Source organism: Equus caballus, chromosome 10 (assembly GCF_041296265.1).
Source record: "Equus caballus isolate H_3958 breed thoroughbred chromosome 10, TB-T2T, whole genome shotgun sequence".
Classification (NCBI taxonomy): domain Eukaryota; kingdom Metazoa; phylum Chordata; class Mammalia; order Perissodactyla; family Equidae; genus Equus; species Equus caballus.
Genome location: NC_091693.1, coordinates 78,472,025 through 78,490,251, shown reverse-complemented (window position 1 = coordinate 78,490,251; position 18,227 = coordinate 78,472,025). Strand labels below are relative to the sequence as shown.

General features: G+C 36.0%; 1 protein-coding gene and 1 long non-coding RNA gene across 6 annotated transcripts in view; both read right to left on the bottom strand.

Moving 5' to 3' along the window:
* NKAIN2 (sodium/potassium transporting ATPase interacting 2) overlaps positions 1-18,227 on the bottom strand; it is a 921,761-nt gene that overhangs the window by 852,779 nt on the left and 50,755 nt on the right. The gene's annotated exons all lie outside the window — the stretch shown is intronic.
* Positions 1-18,227, bottom strand: part of LOC138915838 (uncharacterized) — a 32,006-nt gene that overhangs the window by 139 nt on the left and 13,640 nt on the right. Inside the window, exon 2 of the long non-coding RNA XR_011422193.1 lies at positions 2,156-2,267. This is a non-coding gene — a long non-coding RNA (uncharacterized lncRNA). The remainder of the gene's footprint in view (positions 1-2,155; positions 2,268-18,227) is intronic.

Genomic DNA, 18,227 nt, shown 5'->3' with positions numbered 1-18,227 from the left:
ACAAGAAAAACAAATGAAAAAAATCATATATTTAAATCAGCAAGAAAATAGAACAAGTTAAAATTACAAAACTTTATGTTTACCCTATATATACGCAAAATCAATTAAAGAAGTAATCGAATTATTCCTAATACAAATAGCTATAAAGTCACAAGTAACCTAAAATTTTCTAGCAAAAAATAATGGGATACATATATTTGAATAAAATATAATTTTACAGAGGAATCTAAAAATAATTTTGCAAGAATGGAGAAATATCTCATATTTGGGGGTGGAAAACATGTATAAGCAGGCAGACTTCTGGGAATATACTAATGATTTCCAGTAAAATCTAATGAAATTTCAGTGAGAAAAATAAGAATCTCAGCAGCATTTACCTGGTAGACTAAATTCACAAAGAATAGCTAAACATATCAGAAAAAATGACTGGAGGGTGCATATGTCTACACTGAAATAATTCAAACAATATGGTCATATGTAAGAATTAACAGAAGAGGAGAACAAAAGTGACTGCCCTGAACTTCCTGGGAATATATATGAACTTGGTATACAGTAACAACAACAATAAAAACAATTTCACAAAGGGTTAGATCATTCAACAAATGATGCTGGGAAGTTTGCTAATTAAAATAAATAAAATACTGTTTTTGAGTTCCCAAAATTATAAATCAGATCAATTCTAGATGGATTAAAATTTTAAATACAGCTATAGAAGACCAGTAAATATTTTTCATACTTCGAAGTCTCCTAAGAATAAAAATATGGAGTAAAATCACAAAAGAAAGGGCAAATAGGTTTAATTACATATACCTTAAAATGTATACATATCAAGAATATTTTGGACAAAATTTAAAGCAAAGTTGGGGCTGGCCCCGTGGCCGAGCGGTTAAGTTCGCGCGCTCCGCTGCAGGCGGCCCAGTGTTTCGTTGGTTCGAATCCTGGGCACGGACATGACACTGCTCATCAAACCACGCTGAGGCAGCGTCCCACATGCCACAACTAGAAGGACCCACAACAAAGAATATACAACTATGTACCGGGGGGCTTTGGGGAGAAAAAGGAAAAAATAAAATCTTTAAAAAAAAAAAAAAAAATTTAAAGCAAAGTTCAATTAGGAAATAATTTTAAAATAAATATGAGAAAGGTATACTCTCCTTACAAATCAATAATTAAAACATTTATATTCCATTAAAAACACCAATAAAAAATATGGATAAGAACATCCATGGGCAATTCACAGAAGAAATACATATGTTTATATAATAAAATGTTCAACCTCACCAATAATCAAAGCAAGGAAAATTGAAACAAGCAAATCATATTTTAAAAAACATCAATTGGCAAAAATTAACAAAATATATTATGTTTTCATACATATACAAGTTATTCAACAATATGTAAAAAGAACCTTTAAAATGTTCATACATTTTAATCAAATAATTACATTTTAGGAATTTATGCTAAGGAATAATCAGAAATGCTATTAATTATGTATTCATAAAAGTATTCATTTCAGCATTCATTTATTATAGTAGAAAAATCTGAATTTCTAAAAATAATGGAAACAACCTAAATGCCCCAAATAGAGAAATTGATGAAATGTATTCTGACATATAAGACAAAATGCAGTCATCAAATTTTCCCATGTATCTATAATTACATGGAAAAGTGGGATCAATAATGTAAACACTATGATCTCAAATTCTTAAACTCTATATGTAGTCATAAATACTTTTCATATATTTTATATAGATGTGTGTGTGTACCCACGTATATATATGTATAGAGAGAAAAGATCAAAGAATTACCCAATAATGGTCAAAGTAGTTGTTTTCTAACAGCAGGATTACAAATTGTTTTTATTTTCTTCTTCACAACTTTACATATTTTTCCAGTTTTCTACAGTAGACATGTTTTTATAATCAAAAGAAACAAAAATATTTTTATACACCCACTCAATTTTTATGAACCATTTTCAGTATAATGTTGTTGTATCTCATTGTAACAAGAATCAATAACTCTGAAAAAATACATTTCTAGAGCAATGAGTTACACTTTTAAATTGCATTAATATTTTTTGGTTTCTAAGAAATTATTTCACTGAGTGCCAAAATAAGCGCCTTCAGGCTCTGTATTAAGAACTATGCTAACTCACATGGCTGCTGAAGTGCATTCAGAAATGTTGGTGTACAATCTCCGTTTTCCCCTAACCATGACTTTTCCCAGTCAGGACTGTAAACAGATAGGTGTGCTTCTGAAATCAGGGTCTAGCATTCAAAGACAAGACATTACTTAGATAAACCAGACAATCTGGGATGTTTGTAACGTGATTTTTATATCAGAAATGGTTTATGAAGCTAGTGAATTACAGATACAATACAATACAATACAATTGTGTAACAAACTAGGATTCAGGAATTCCGTCCAAGTTTTAGCCGCATCAAAAGAGAGAAGGAGAGCATTTCTCTCCTTAAGGCCCAGCAGGATGCACAGTTAGATGTTCTCCACAGTGGAAAAAGAAGTATCTAATAAGCCACTTCTGATGGCCACACCATAGGTCAGCGTTAAAACCTAGGATCTTAATGGTCTGTCTGACAATGAAATTGGCAACAATGAGACAATGCATTCCCTTGGAGAATTTTCTTGAGAGGCATTAAAAAGGAGCAGATGGCAGGATATGAACGTATTTTTTCTTGTTCCTCCTTCATATAAAAAATTACTTTAACCAAACAAAATGTAAAACAGGAAAAAGGCAAAAATCACTAGTCACAAAATACAAAGAGGACAGGGATGAATAGCGTACATTTACCTACAGTTAAACACTGGGCATTATGAAGAGTAAAACAACACTGCTTATAACCACTTGTACTTGATAAGTAAAGACATGAGGAAAGGTCAAAAAACGGCCCAAGCATCCACTCAGTCTCTCCTGCCAAACACCTAGGAGTCATTATTAATGTCACCCTTTCCTCAGCCCCTTATCTAGTCCCCATCAATATGATTGGTCAACTCTACTCCAAAATCATTTTCAGAATCTGCCTATTTATCTCCAACTTCAATAGCATCTCTCAGTCTAGACTAAAGAGATGCCCTTATACACATTCTCCCTCTCTCTAGTCTTGTCCCCACTTTCCATAAAATGTTCAGGGGAATCTTCAAAAATATAAAGCAGATCATGCCACTGCCCTGCTTAAAAACCCTCCAGTGGCTTTGCATGACTCTTAAAGCAAAGTGATAAACACAAAACCCATCCCCATGGCTTTCATGATTTGGCCCTGCGTAACTGTGAGCCTCATCTCTTCCGTTTGCTCTGACACTCAGCACACTGCCTTCTTTCAGATCCTCTAACAACCAAGCTCACTCCTCCCTTAACACCTGAACTCCCTCTCCCCGGATTCTCCCCAGAATCTCCCATGCCTGACTCATTCTTATCATTCATGCCTTAGCATAAGAGGTCTCTCGAACATCCAACTAATTCTTTGGTACTCTATTAATAATCACTTGACTCCACTTTATTTTCTTCACAGTTCTTATCATTATCTAATATTCTCATTTTACTCATTATTTATTGTCTTTCCCCACTAGAATGTATGCACCTGCAGAGCAGAGGCCTCTTCCATCTTGTTCAAAGTGTTAACTTGGCACCAAAGAGCGCCTAGCACAAGGTAAGTCCTCAACAAATACTTGAGAGAATTAATAAGATGGTCCTGAGAAGATGGATGATAGAAGAATATATGACTAGCCAATAATAATGTTAGATGGTATAAGGGTTCACTTCCTGGAAAGCTAAAAATATTAGAGTCTTGTAATTATTTACATGCAACTTTTAGGCAATTTTGATAATGTAGCAAGCACTGATAAACTGTCTTAGTTTGTTTTATTCCTCCATAATTGAATATAGAAGTCAAGTGATTTAGGGGCAATGAATGTCTGATTGAGACTGAAGCAATCTCACGTTCAGCATGCTCAAAGAATACCATCTTTGTGTCAGAGGTACTGGGGTCATAAGACCTATGCTTCTTATCACCTATTTTTAATAAAATAATGCAGCAGATGCAGTCAGAGGTCTGACCACATGTCCTCGCATCCCTAGACCATTTTTGTGAACACCAGTTCCTGGTATACTTTCAGTCTCAACATCACCACTCACGGCTTTTCACAGCAGGGTTACTTCAGGCTTCAAGATCACACCTTGCCTCAGCCCTGGGAATTCGTGTCCTCCTGGGGCTGTCCTCAAGTACTGACCAAAGGATGTGGATGTAAACAATATGGCTCCCTGTCTAATGACTAGAATAACTCCGAGATGTGCACTGCACTCTCTCCACAGCTTCCTCAGGGGACTCCCTAGGCAATATCACACCCTTCTTGGCCCCCTTTCCTCTCCAGGCCCACTTCTTTAATTTTCTACTAGTTTTCCCTGGGAACACTTCCTAATAAATTGCTTTCACAGGAATTCTCATCCCAGGGTCTGCTTCAGGAGAACTCAACCTAAGACAAATAATAAAAGCAAAATGGAAAATGAAACAGATTAATATTAAACATGGCTGGGAATGTTGGTGATGCTACCAAAACCACACAGCACGGTGGGCATGTCGGGAGTAACAACATGCATAGCTTAAAAACACATCAAATTGGGAATGGACACGTCAACGGTAGAAGGTGGCGGGAAAGGGAAACATAGAAAATCTAGGATTCACTCCACTTTAAAGAAAAGGAAACAAATTATAGATGATTCATTATAAGTGTGTTTCATATGAGACTATGACAAAGAAATTCAATCAGGGATTCCTATTCAAAGAAAAATACTGGCAAATGAATGGACATTTATATGTTTTAAATTAAACAAAATGTTTAATTTTTCAAAAATCAGAATGACATCAGACATTTGAACAGCAATATTATGAGCCAGAAGGCAGTAAAAAATATTTTCAAAATCCTAAGGGGAAATTATTTCCATACCATAATTCTATACTCAGGCAACTATTAACTGTGAGTGGAACAGACACTCAGACATGAAAAGTATCAAAATATATCTTTCATGCACCTTTTCCCAGGAAGCTTTTGGAGGTATACTCCATTAAAACAAGAGGATAAAATAAGGAGAAGGAATATTTGGGATTCCAGAAACAATCTGACTGAACAAAGGAGGCAAAGAGGATCTCCAGAAGGTGATGGCGACCAAGGTTGGCTCTGAGGCTGACTATAGCCAGTTGGAATGTCTCTCCAAGAAGAAACTGAGGGGATACCCAAAGTGTTGGGACATATTGCAAGAAACTTCTATTTCTGAAGAAGCACATGCGGTGAAGTGGTAAACAAACGATATAAATCAATAACGAAAAAGACAATTATTAACTAAAAGGAACAGAAAGCATAAAAAAACAAAAAATATTCACTGAACAGCTATGAACAGCAATTTATACACAATAATATAGCTACTAAATACTTATCTAACCGAAAGCATAATATAACTATATTGGTAAGATGGAGAGATCAAAATTGTACACATACGACGGCATAAAGGAGCCAAATCCTCATTAATTATAGTGGGAAATTAATAAATAATGTATGAAATTGAAAAATCAAGAAGCAGCAACATAAGCATGTTCTTTAAATATATGAAAGTAAGTATCAAAAGAAATAGCTAAAAGAGTTGAAAGTAGTTGCTTCTAAAGATTGGGAAATGGGACAGTAATTGAGAAAAAAAGACTTGCATTTATGTACATATATAACTGGTAAAATGAAATATTAAAAAAAGAGAAAAAAGAGCTTTGGGCAATTTCTCCCTCATCTAACATTTGAGCATTTAATATTTATTTACATCTACTGGAAAGAGTAAAATATTTTCTATTATAGCTGATTAATTCAAACAAGGAACCCTACAGGGCACTAATCAATAGATAAAAGCTTTGAATAAAGTGATCTGAAAGAGAAACTCTAGATTTCCAAATAACAACATAATGTGCCTAACATTCATCCAGTGTTTCTTATGTAGCTGGAACGCATATAGTATTTAATTTTCACAATATCCCTTTGAGGCAGGTACTACAATTGTCCCCATTTTACAGAAGAGGAAACTAAGGTTTAGAAAACGTCAATCTTTGCTCAAAATCTCACACCCAGAAAGTACGGCGGCGAGATCTCTGTTGTCTCTGGTGGGAATGCTTGTTCCCCAGAAATACAGTTAGCTCAATGTCCCAGCTCCTTCACGTCTTTGTACAAATTTTACCATCATAGGAGGGTTTCCCTGACCACCTCACTTGAAATGGAAAATAATTCTCTCTCCCTGACACACACACCAGCATTCCCTAATTCCTGGGTCCTTAATTTTCTCCATAGCACTTCTCCATCAAACACTACACAGTTCATTTATTTCTATTATTTATTGTCTGTCTCATCAATTAAACGTAAGTTCCACAAGAACAAGGATTTTTGTCTCTTTTCTTTATCTGTCATATCCTCAGTGCTCAGATGAGCATCTAGCACATAACAGAGTCAAAAAATAATTGTTGAATTCACTGAAAATTGATGAATCTAGAATCTGAGCTCTTTACCACTACCATATTATATTGCCAACTCTAGTTACTCACTGCAAAATGTTGTAGAGATTATCAAGTTTTGTCAAAACACTAGTCCATAAATATAATATCTCTTCTTCCTATGCAAAAGAATGGCTTACAGCAGTGTCTTAAAAGCTAGTGTCTATACTTTTGCTTTTACCAGGGTTATCTTTTGAAGTATTGACTTTTGCTGATAAGCAACCATAAGCAAATGCCTTGTTGTGCTAAGTGGGTGCCATGAGTAGAGAACAAGTCCCTTGTCGGGGGAGTTTTTTGTAGGTAAAATAAACAGAAAATATTGCAGAGTGCTTTCTGTTGGGAGGACTTGGGGGAATATGAATCAAACTGGGTGACTTAAAATGGGTTCCTGTAGATGCTGAACTATGCAATTTGTTCAGCTCCCCGTTAATGACAGGGGTTCTTCCTACTCCTTCTGTATACAAACTGTAACTCAGGACTGATGCAAGTGTAACAAGGTAATAACTCAGCTTTCAAACCAGTTCACAACTGCATGAACTTAGCATTCTGGAAGGGGCTTTTATAAGGGCTGAAGAAGGGAACCCACTCATTTTTTTGTTGATTAGACTAAAGGACGACAAATCTATCACCTTTTCCAGATTTTACAGCTGTAAACAGCTAGTGACCAATGCAATAACCTCAGTGGAGCAAGACTATCTTTTCAGACTTGAACATAATGAATGCTTTCTGATAAGGTCAGTTAAGGGTTAGGAATGGGCAAGTTTAGGGCTATTTAGCAGGTACAGTCACTGATTTTAATGACAAAGCCACTGAAAGCAAATTTCATTTTCCATGGTGTCTTGTTTCCCTTTTGTTGAAAGCACATATTCCTGTTTTTCAATTTGTCTTTAAAGTGCTTTAGATTTAGGATCAAATGAACTAATTCTTCAGGATCTTCTAGTTCTTTGGACATTTAGGATTTAAAGACCAATCAATAACAGACTTTATTTGGGACAAGAAAACAGAAAACTTCTCCTGATAAATTGTGATACTTGGTTAGCAGGTAGTTTTCTTTTCTTTTTATCCTATCTTTTCTTTCTTTCTTTTTTTTTTTTTAACTATTCACTATCTACAAAATCAAACAAGAACTGACCAGATGTTTTCTATCATTATTATTATTTCCTAATATTACTCAGAGTTCTGAGTACAAGGTACAGTAGAACATTTGGTGAAGCAACTATTTCTACATAAAATGTGAAAGACCCTAAACGAAGAAACCAACGGGGTAATTTGGTTTGTAATAAACTTTTCCCTACTTATATTCATGTAATACAAAGTAAAGGCAGAGATTTATAAATAACTTTGAAATTGATTAATTTCTACACCATTCTAATCATCTTTTCTCATTAATCAAAAAAGTGATACTGTTAGCAAACCCTGTGTATGTTTTACGGAAAATCTCAACTCGTGACTACATTGTATTTGTGAAAAATATCATAAATGGTTTGATAACTTAAAAAAACAATTAATAAATATTAAAACACTTCTAATGGCAAACCAACAAGGAAACGATGTTCCTGACATATATATATATATGTGTGTGTGTGTAGGTATATATCACCTAAACTTTCATTAATTTATTCCATCAGTTAGTCATTGTTTTTTCAAATCTTTATTGAGAATCTACTCAGTACCAGCAGACTCTGAGCAACGCTGCTGGAGAGCAAGAAATGCATGTGACATCTGCCCCCAAGGAGCTTACAACCTCAGAGAAGACGACTGGAGTACGCCAACAGCTAGAACTCAGTATAACAATGAATAACAGAAGGATGCTCAAATACCACAAAAGGTCTCATTTGAACTACAGCGTGGGGCAGGGGAAAGGAACTGGGATGGAGGGTGCTTAGAAAAAGCTTCAGAGAAATGGAAATGCTTGAGCTAAATCTTGAATAATAAAGTGAAGATGAGAAAGTGCATTCCTGAATGGGGAATGGTTTACGCAAAGGCACACATTTTGAAATAGTATAAAACAACCTGGAAACCACAAATAATTAACAATAGCTAACATTTTTGAGTATTTATGTACCAAGCATACTAATAAGCATTCATTTAACAAGAGGTGAAGTAAATATTTTTAATTCTCAGATTTTTTTTATAAGGAAACCAAGGCTTGGAAGGACTACACAACTTCTACAATTCCCATAATTCAGACTTGAACTAAGTAATCTGATTTCACAACTTTTACTCTTAATTGATCAACCAATACACTGGACTTTCTAAAGGTTAATCAAAGTAAAGTGACTAAAGACAAGAATCAACATAGCCAAATAATGACGTAATACTCTGCTGAGAAGCATGGACTTGTTCCTACCGGCATAAATAGCCATTAACAGATTTTAAGATAGGGAATTATATATGAAGAAAAATTAGTATAATATTCCAAGCAGGAATAAATAAGATCCAAGGGTAACAGGGGAGAGGAAAGATGAGAGATAACTAATGTCAAGAGATCTACAGGAGGCAGGGTCAAGAAGATTTCACAGTTGACTAGATATAGATGGTGAAAGACAACTGAGATGTCTCCTTGGGTTCCGGCTTGGGCAATAGGTAGATGACACTCTAGCATTCACAATGAAAGGTCTAGAGAGGAATGGGGGAGTTAGTTATGTATAGGGTATGAAGGAAAGTATAATTATGAAAAAAAATCACCATGGGATAGTATGACAATTTTATAAATAGGGAAGGTGGGGTGGTAAAAGTGGAAGTCAAAGGAATACCAAATTTATGGGCTGACGAATTAATTTTTTAACAAAGCTAAAAGGAAGCAACCTAGAGAGGCTGGAGCAAACAAGAGAAAGAAAGTAATGCTATAATAACTAAGGGAGAAGAGCAACTTTTAACATGAGAAGTCCATGCTCAAAGGCTGCCCAGACACTAAGAGAGCCAACTACTACAAGTACACACACCATGTTTGCTAATTAAGGTCCTAGCTTGTTTCCTTAGAACATTTCTTTGGAGTGTCTGGGAAGAAGGAGATTATGATAGGTTGAAGAAGGAAAAGGGACTTGAAGAAGTAGAACAATGAGTGTAAATTATTATTTTAGGAATTTGGCTGCTAAGGATAGGAGAGAGACAGGGTAACAGTCAGATGAGGATAGAGTTTGAGCGAAGAAAGAAAAGAGTCAATATGATAGAGAAGTAGAGGGTACAGGAGAAATGGGAAACTGAATGAGCAAAGGCCTTGAGTGAAACGCCCGGGGGGAAATTTACTTCTAGTTATATCTGCCATGGGGAAAGTCAGCTTTACCCAAGCAATAAATCAAACTGTTGGGTTATTCTAGGGAAACAAGACTCCAAAACCGCCTATAGAATCCTTCTTAGGTACCCTTGAGAGCAATTCATTTTCTACTATTTTGCAAAGAGAGCTAGATTATTTATCTCATAAAACATTTTGGAACATTGTACAATTAAAAATTTTGAAAATCTTGCCTTGCATAATTCTGCTTTTCAAGTGATTTGCACACTGTAAATGTTCCCTCACTATAACTTATTCAGGCATTTTTGTTTCCTCAATATTCAACAAAGCCATTCTTCTCTTTGTTTGATTGTCTCAACCACTCTTGACCTTGGAACATAGAATCATGGAACCACATGGTCCCTGGGAAGCTACCTAACTGATACATATTAAGGCATATGAAATTCTGAAGTTCATTCCTAAGAGTATTGGTATTATTATTATTTTTAAAAGCAAATTGTGGACTTATTACATTAAAGATTTGGAAACATTTTACATAGAATAAAATATATAACAAAAATAAGTGAAATAGAATGTATCTGTCTCTCCTCTAACTCTTGTTATGAATCAACCATAAAAAATAAAGCATGGTTATAAGAAAGAGCTAAAGAGGAAGAGACTTCCATATAGCTTAAGAAGTAGACAGTGTAAAAATGTTTATGACCGGAATAAATGCCATTCTACAGTTGTCTTTCCATCAGGACTCTTTCAGAATGAACTGAAATTAAAGACATCTTATCTTGATATAGTTTCAGATACAGCTTTTTATTAACATTTAATGATTTTCTGCAAACTTTTGCAATATTTATCACTTTGAAAAAAGTTCAAGCAACAAGATTAAATTACCAAAATTTCCAAGAGACTTATTTCATAAATGATACAATAGACAATTTATATATTAATTTGTCAATAGCATGCATTGCTCACATTGAAAGAAGCCGCGTTAGACCTTAAGAGATTATTAAGAATATTTTTCTTTTTTTGACAAAAAGGGTCCTAAGAATATTTGATCTTTTCTAGGACAGTTCATTTAATTTAATTTTAAAAGGAACAGAGAAAATGTGAAAGCATTCTTGGAGCACAGATGACCATAAAAATGCAACAAAGCCTCAACAAAAGCAAGGATAATTAACCAGGATATTGCTGCGCAAAAGTTTAATTATTAAAGGTTGATATAACGCTTTTACTAATTGTTCTACATAACCAATTAATTTTCAGGAGGTTAACTGAGATTCAGCTTTCATATTTTTTAGTTTCAGGGGCAAATATAGAGCACTCAAATAGCGAATACGCTCAATTTATCTAATCTTTATTCTTGTTATATTTTAAAAACTTTAATTTATCCATGCACACTCCTACCTCAGGGCCTTTGCATTTATCACTCCCTCTGCTAACATCCAGATATCCGGATGGTTCCTTCCTTCATTTCACTCAGGATTTGCTCAAATGTCACCTTATCAGAAACAGTTGCCTTGACCACTTGAAATGAAATTGCAGCTCCCCTCCTCCAAGTCTCTTTCTATCCTCTTGCCATGTTACATATTTATTTATGGCTTCTCTGCCCAACAAGGTGTAAGCTCCTGCTATGGTCTGAATGTTTGTGTCCATCCAAAGCGAATATATTGAAATCTAATGCCCAACGTGATGGTATTAGGAGGTGGGACCTTTGGGAGGTGATTAGGTCATGAAGATGGAGGCTCATGAAAGAGATTAGTGCCCTTACAAAAGCGACCCCAAAGAGCTCCCTTGTCCCTTCCAACACATGAGGACAGAGAAAAAAATGGTCACTAGGACAAGGGCCCTTACCAGACATTGAATCTGCTGGTGCCCTGATCTTAGACTTCCTAGCATCCAGAACTGTGAGAAATAAATTTCTGTTGTTTATAAGCCACCCAGTCTATGGTGTTTTGTCATAGCATCCCAAACGGAGTAAGACAGCTCCGTAAGAGTGGGGACCTAGTTTATTAAACTACTATATCTCCAGGCCCTACAACAGTATTTAGTATGTGGAAGACAATTAATAAACATCTGTGAATGAATGAATTCAAGAATCCAGAGATGAAAAGACGATTTATTTGATTTTGAAACAGAGAAATCAGGACCATTGAATTTCACTCTGTAAGTTATTCATGTTGTCCTGCCTATTTATTTACAATATAAAGCTCATAACACAGGAACCAATTATAGTCTCATCATTTATAAAATTTAAAACAAGAATGTAGTGATCTGAGAGATACTGACTGACAGATCCCAAAACTTTCTTTTATGCCTTCCTCAGGCTTTCAACAAGAGGAACAAAAGAAAAACAAAACAAGCAAACAACAACAACCCCAAAAAAAGAAAATTTAGATTGGAGGAGGTAATATCGGTCTTCAAAAGATTATCAAACGTTCTTTCATATTTTGATCTTCATAGCTGAAAGAAGGAAAAAATGTGTACAAAATGTAATACATAAACTATCTTTTCTTCATTTAAGTATATCTTTCATAACTATGTGATTTGATTTAGGACAGCTTTATTCTTATGGCAGGAATAATTGGGCTTTAGTGAATTAGCATCATTCTCCCTGGCTCAGATGGAAAAGGTGAAGGTAGACAGGACAGGAAGATAGGCCCGCATTTATGAGATGGAGAGAGAGTTTTTGCCTTCTGCACACAGCACTGTTGCCCTTAGCACAGAGCAGGGGCAGAGACGCTGGTCTTCCAGGCCCATGAGGAACAGGTAGGAAAGGTGCTGAGGAATGTACCAACTCCACCCCAAGCACCGCCCAGAGGCCAAGAGGGCCTGAACACAAATCCGCTTCTCTGTCAGTTAATGCCCCAGCCATGAACAATCTTCTAAGTAATGAGATCATTTGATCGCAACTTAACTAACGATACACCAGAAACTCCAGGAAGGGGTCAGAAGACTTCTTCATCCCTCTTTACCTTAATTCTCCAATTTGTTAGTACAAATGGAAAGTTCATAAATATTGTCTATAAAAATAAGGTGGTACAAAATGAAACTTCACTTGGAAGTAAAAATAAAAAGTAAGGGGGAATAAGTAAGTAAGTTTGAAGTCCAAACTATGGTATTAATTGTTACAGTTACCTGTAAACCTAACGAGGGCAAACCACGGCAGACAGCCTCCAAACTATTCCAAGCCAGTTAGAAAATAAAAATCCACATTATTCAATTTTAATATATACTCCCACCTTAGGAGCTCTTTCAATATAACTCCTCCCCCTCCATCTCCACAGAGCTCTGACTTTATATCTTTGTCCCTGTGGATTCCTGCGGAGGCCAGGTGGCATTAGAAAATGACCATTTTGAAAGCTTTTTTTAATCATGATTTGTACACCTATAGAAACCCACAGGACTAATAACAGGAAAAGAGAGAATTTGAGGATACAGCTATTCAATTGTACAGTTACTCATTGGCCACCTGCTATGTGTACTGCCTCAGAAGCTCCCAGAGACTCAATGGTAAATAAGACTAAGACTTTATCCAACAAAGGCTTTACAGTATAATAAGAGGAAAAGAGAGACACATGATGGACTACAATACACACTAGAAAAAGATAAGATACATACCATGAGGGAAAGGAAGCCAAAGACTCTGAGGGTTCAAAGATGATGATATTGCATGCACTTGTGGGATTCAATATGGAAATAGGTCATGAGAAGTGGATTGCAAGAAGGGATGTTGTGAGCAGAAAGAACCACAGGAGAAAACAGAAGGAATAGGAAGAATAGGCAGGAATAGAAAAAATCTCAGTTTATTAGACCATAGGGTATATGCAGTGGAGCAGTAGAGAACAGACTGGAAGGTCATACTGTAGAGGGCCACAGATGCTAAAATACTACCTTTGAGCTCAATAGGCAAAAGACAGTACAGTCACGCATCGCCTAAAAATGGGGACATGTTCTGAGAAATGTATCCTTAGGCAACTTTGTCATTGTGTGAACATCACAGAGTGTACTTACACAAACCTAGATGGTATGGCCTACTACATACCTAGACTACATGGTACTAGTCTTATGGGACCACCATTGTATATGCAGTCCATCATTGACCAAAACATTGTCATGGGGCACATGACTGTATCAGAAAGAATCTGAACAAGGTAAGGGTATTGGTGTTTACCCATTATGAATAGTAATCTAACAGCAATGACGATGAACTGAGATGGGGGAGTCAGGAGATAGGACGGCTCATTAGGATGCAGTTACCAAAGTCCAGGCAAGCTGTGATAAGGGTCTGAAATAAACTAATGATAATCAAAGTGGGCTAGAGAGAGAGAATTAAGATAGATTAGAAAATTGGATTTGCAAAGAATTAGCTACAGGGACACTGGAGAAAGGCATGTTAATGACAATTCTGAGATACTGAGCTCCATTGACAGGCAGGAGAACTAGGCACCCTCCTAAGCACTTTATGTATGTCATTCACTCCTCACTGTAACGAATGGCTAAATATCCTCCCATTTACAGGTGAGGAAACTGAGGCTTCCAGAAGATGGACAACTGGCATTGTAGTAAGTGATCGAGCTGGAATCTGGATCAAAAACTGCTTGATTTTATTACAACTTCTAGGAGAACACAGGTAGTAATATTACTCCTAATAGAACCATATTTCCATGGTTGTTCCCAGATATACAGATTTATAAGGGACATAAAATTATCAAATGCATGCATTTTTAATCTATTAGCCTTATTTATTTAATTTTCCTCACTTCTGTAATACACAGTTAATTGGAAATGTTATAGTACAAATAAGATTTTGATGCCTATCAGGTATCAAAATAAAGAAAGAGGTCAACCCAGTGGTGCAGAGGTTAAGTTCGCACATTCTGCTTTCACGGCCTGGGGTTCATCTGTTCAGATCCCAGGTGCAGACCTGTGCATCACCTGTCAAGCCATGCTGTGGCAGGTGTCCCACATATAAAGCAGAGGAAGATGGGCATGGATGTTAGCTCAGGGCCAGCCTTCCTCAGCAAAAAGAGGAGGATTGGCAGCAATTGTTAGCTTGGGGCTAATCTTCCTCAAAAATAAATAAATAAATAAATAAAATAAAGAGAAATTTAAAAAGGGGAAATTTAACCCAAAATATGTGATATAATAATGCTTAAAGTCCAGTTAGGAGGACAATACAGAGATGAAAAACTTAGAAGTTACATTTCATACTCTGGTGTTTCCTACATAGATAAACAATGAAATGAATTATCTAACTATTCAATTATTTGACATATTTTCTAAATTTTCCTCCTAAAATGACAGGATTAGAGACAGAAATACTTATTTTAATGTTACCTATGGATAGAATCTCAATAAAATTCATTTTGACTTTTGGGTTATTATTTCTATAAGAGAATGACAAATCTGCCTTTTATCACTTCCAAATGTCTTCCAATAGTGTATCAACAGAGCTATAAACTAATGAAACATCATCATATTATGGCACATCAAAAATTTTAACCTGAAATACGTGAAAACATTTTACATGACTGCCCTTTATAGATTGGTTTAATTTTAGACACACAAACAATATAATATTAGACCCTGAACAGATATTTAGAAAACTGTGCTCCTGACGTCTAGGAAATGCTACTGAAATAAAATGGACTTCCTCTTATTTGTTTCTGACTTCAGTTTACATTTCCTTTGCTTTTTCTGGTCACGATTTATTAGAAGTATTTATGAAAAGTACGCAGAAAATTTAGCTCTGGTGCTGTGAACTGAGCACTTACAAGGAAATCATCATCTGTCCCAAGCACTTTAATAGGTACAGGTGGTGACATACTGCGGAAAGAACAGATTTGAGAGCTGGTCGGTGTGGATCCACCTAGCCTCTCTAAGCCACCCATTCCCCACACCGGCCATCTGTGAAGAATACCCGCTTGGTAGTGCTGGCGTGAGGAGTGGAGACGTCGGGAAGGCACCTGGCGATGTGCCTGGCGCACTGCAGGCACTCCAAAAATGCTATTATTTCTGTTAGGCTTCCTCAAGGAAGCAAACATTCACCGGATTGAATTAGAAGCAAAGAGACATTACATAAGAAGAGAAGTGGAAGAGAGAGAGGAGAGTGTGTGAGCGAGAGCCAGGAGAGAAAGATCATGTTTCATACATGGAAAGCTCTGGGATGTTTGCTACAGATTATTACGTACACTACTATTTAAAATTTTTGGAACACATTGATGTAGTTGCTTCTCAATCAAACCCACACTGTCAACCTGTGTTTACTTTTTCTGGAGGTTACACATTTCTTGGATACCTCCTGGCATATTTTTCATTTTTGAGAAACATTTGCAGAGGGAGATGGGTGCATTTTTTAATTCACATGAATCTCTCTCCAGCCTCTGCTTGTGGGCATGGAAATGTTCTGCTGATGTTTGGTGAGATCCTCAGGACTAGATACCATGTTCTCCTGGGGCATTCAGTACAGCGCTAAGGTTAAATCAGACACTCCGTGATCATAACTAAATACAAGGGGTCATTTTGACAAGTAAATTTGCTTCTCAAAAGCAGACAGGCCAACATGTAGCTGATCACTGTTCTCCTAGCATGATGAATGTGAGAGTGTTACAGATGACATAGGGTGTGGACCACAAAACAAATGGGTAGCCACTTACAAAAATAGTCCTTCTCAGTATGCTCTTGAAAATGCTGCTGGGCAAGACTTGGGGAAATCTGTCAAGTTCTGAATTGGGTTAGCTCTTTAAAATGAGGTCCTGCAACTTACGGGTCCATGGAAAATTTGCTTGGTGTGTCTTTGAACTCAGTGGGCCCACTGGAGCATTTCTGTCATGACTATTCCCATTGATTTATCCAACTCATCATATACCTTTTTGATTATGATTTGGTTTCCTGTGGAGATACAGGAATGACGCACTTATCACACAGAATTTGTATTTCTGTTCTTATGACAGTGAATTCTTATAGGGATTCAAAGAAAAGCTTCTATTTGCAATTTCATTTCTTATATTACTCAACAACACATACTAAACAATGTCATCAGTCCTGTGTGATAATTCTTCATTTAAGACAGTAAACTAGCATTCTAGTAACTAAAAGTAATAGTAACTATCTATATATATGCCTACACACACATATATATCCACACAACATATATATATTTATATTTATGCTTATAAAGAGAGATCAATAAAATCTTATCCTTTGGGTAAGAATGTCTTTCAAAAAAATGAGTTTGCCTATCTGAGCACTTAGGGTAATTCTCATTACCAAGGTTGCTTACTCAGTCCTGCTCTCAATTAATCTTCTGGCACAACACCCACTGTTTTCCAGAATTTCCTGATACTGACGTCAGCTGCCTCCACAACCCTGCCTCCTCAATACCGTGTTCAACTCATTTCCTGCTCATTTTTTGCCAATATTGGCCCAATCTGGTCTGATTTTGATCCACACAGTCTGAGTTGAAGTCCATTAGCCTAGACTCTTGAGTTGGACCACGAAGGAGAGAATTATCCGCATAGATCTAAATGGGATATTTTACACTTTAATGAGATCTGGCCTGAGTTCCTCTATAGCTCCCTGTTATCCTCTCCCTTAAATGTACACATGTATCTGGGCAAATTATGTTTCCCCTTAAATATTCTTGGCCTCAATTTCCTCATGAGTAAAGTAGGTTTAGAAAATTAAAAAGATAAAGCTGTAAAGGACACTTTAGTACATAATATATGGAAATACATTTAAGTTCCTTTCTCCCCAAGAGTGGATACTTTTCACTTATCAGTTTCATATCTCCCTAACACACTCTCAAAACGACAGAAGAAACAACACATTCACACTATCTTTCCAAGTCATCAGATAAATCTGATGTGTCTTTGTCTAGCAGCTTAGCCTTGTCAGGCCAATAATCCATGTCATTCTCACTCTTCAAATACAATTGTACTGACATATGGGACAGCTGACTACATTTTGGAGTGGTTAAATGAAATTATGAAAGCAGAAACTTTGATCTTCTGGCCTGCAGTGTGTCTGATGAATACAACTGATAGCTCTGTGCTTCAATATGTGTGGTCTTTTTTCCTAAGAAACAGTTATTTAAACATGTCTTTATTAAGCATGTTGAACTTTCAGAAGAGCTATACTATATAGATACATGTGTGCTTTGTCCTGTGTTAAATCAATTTCTGAACATAAAAAATGTCTTTCTTTTACAGAGAAGAATTCTATTGTAACCCTTAAAGAGCAGATAATCCCAAAATTATTTAAAGTAGCTAGACTATAGAAAAATACATAAAATTCCTCAAATTATTTTTAAGGTAAGCATAAATATAATACCAAAACCTGATAATAGCAATATAAATACATAATCAATCTCATTTATAGAATCAGAGAAAATGGAATGCATCAATGTACCAAAAGACACTTGTAAACACTTCTGGAGGAAATGGAACCCTTGCTCACTGTTG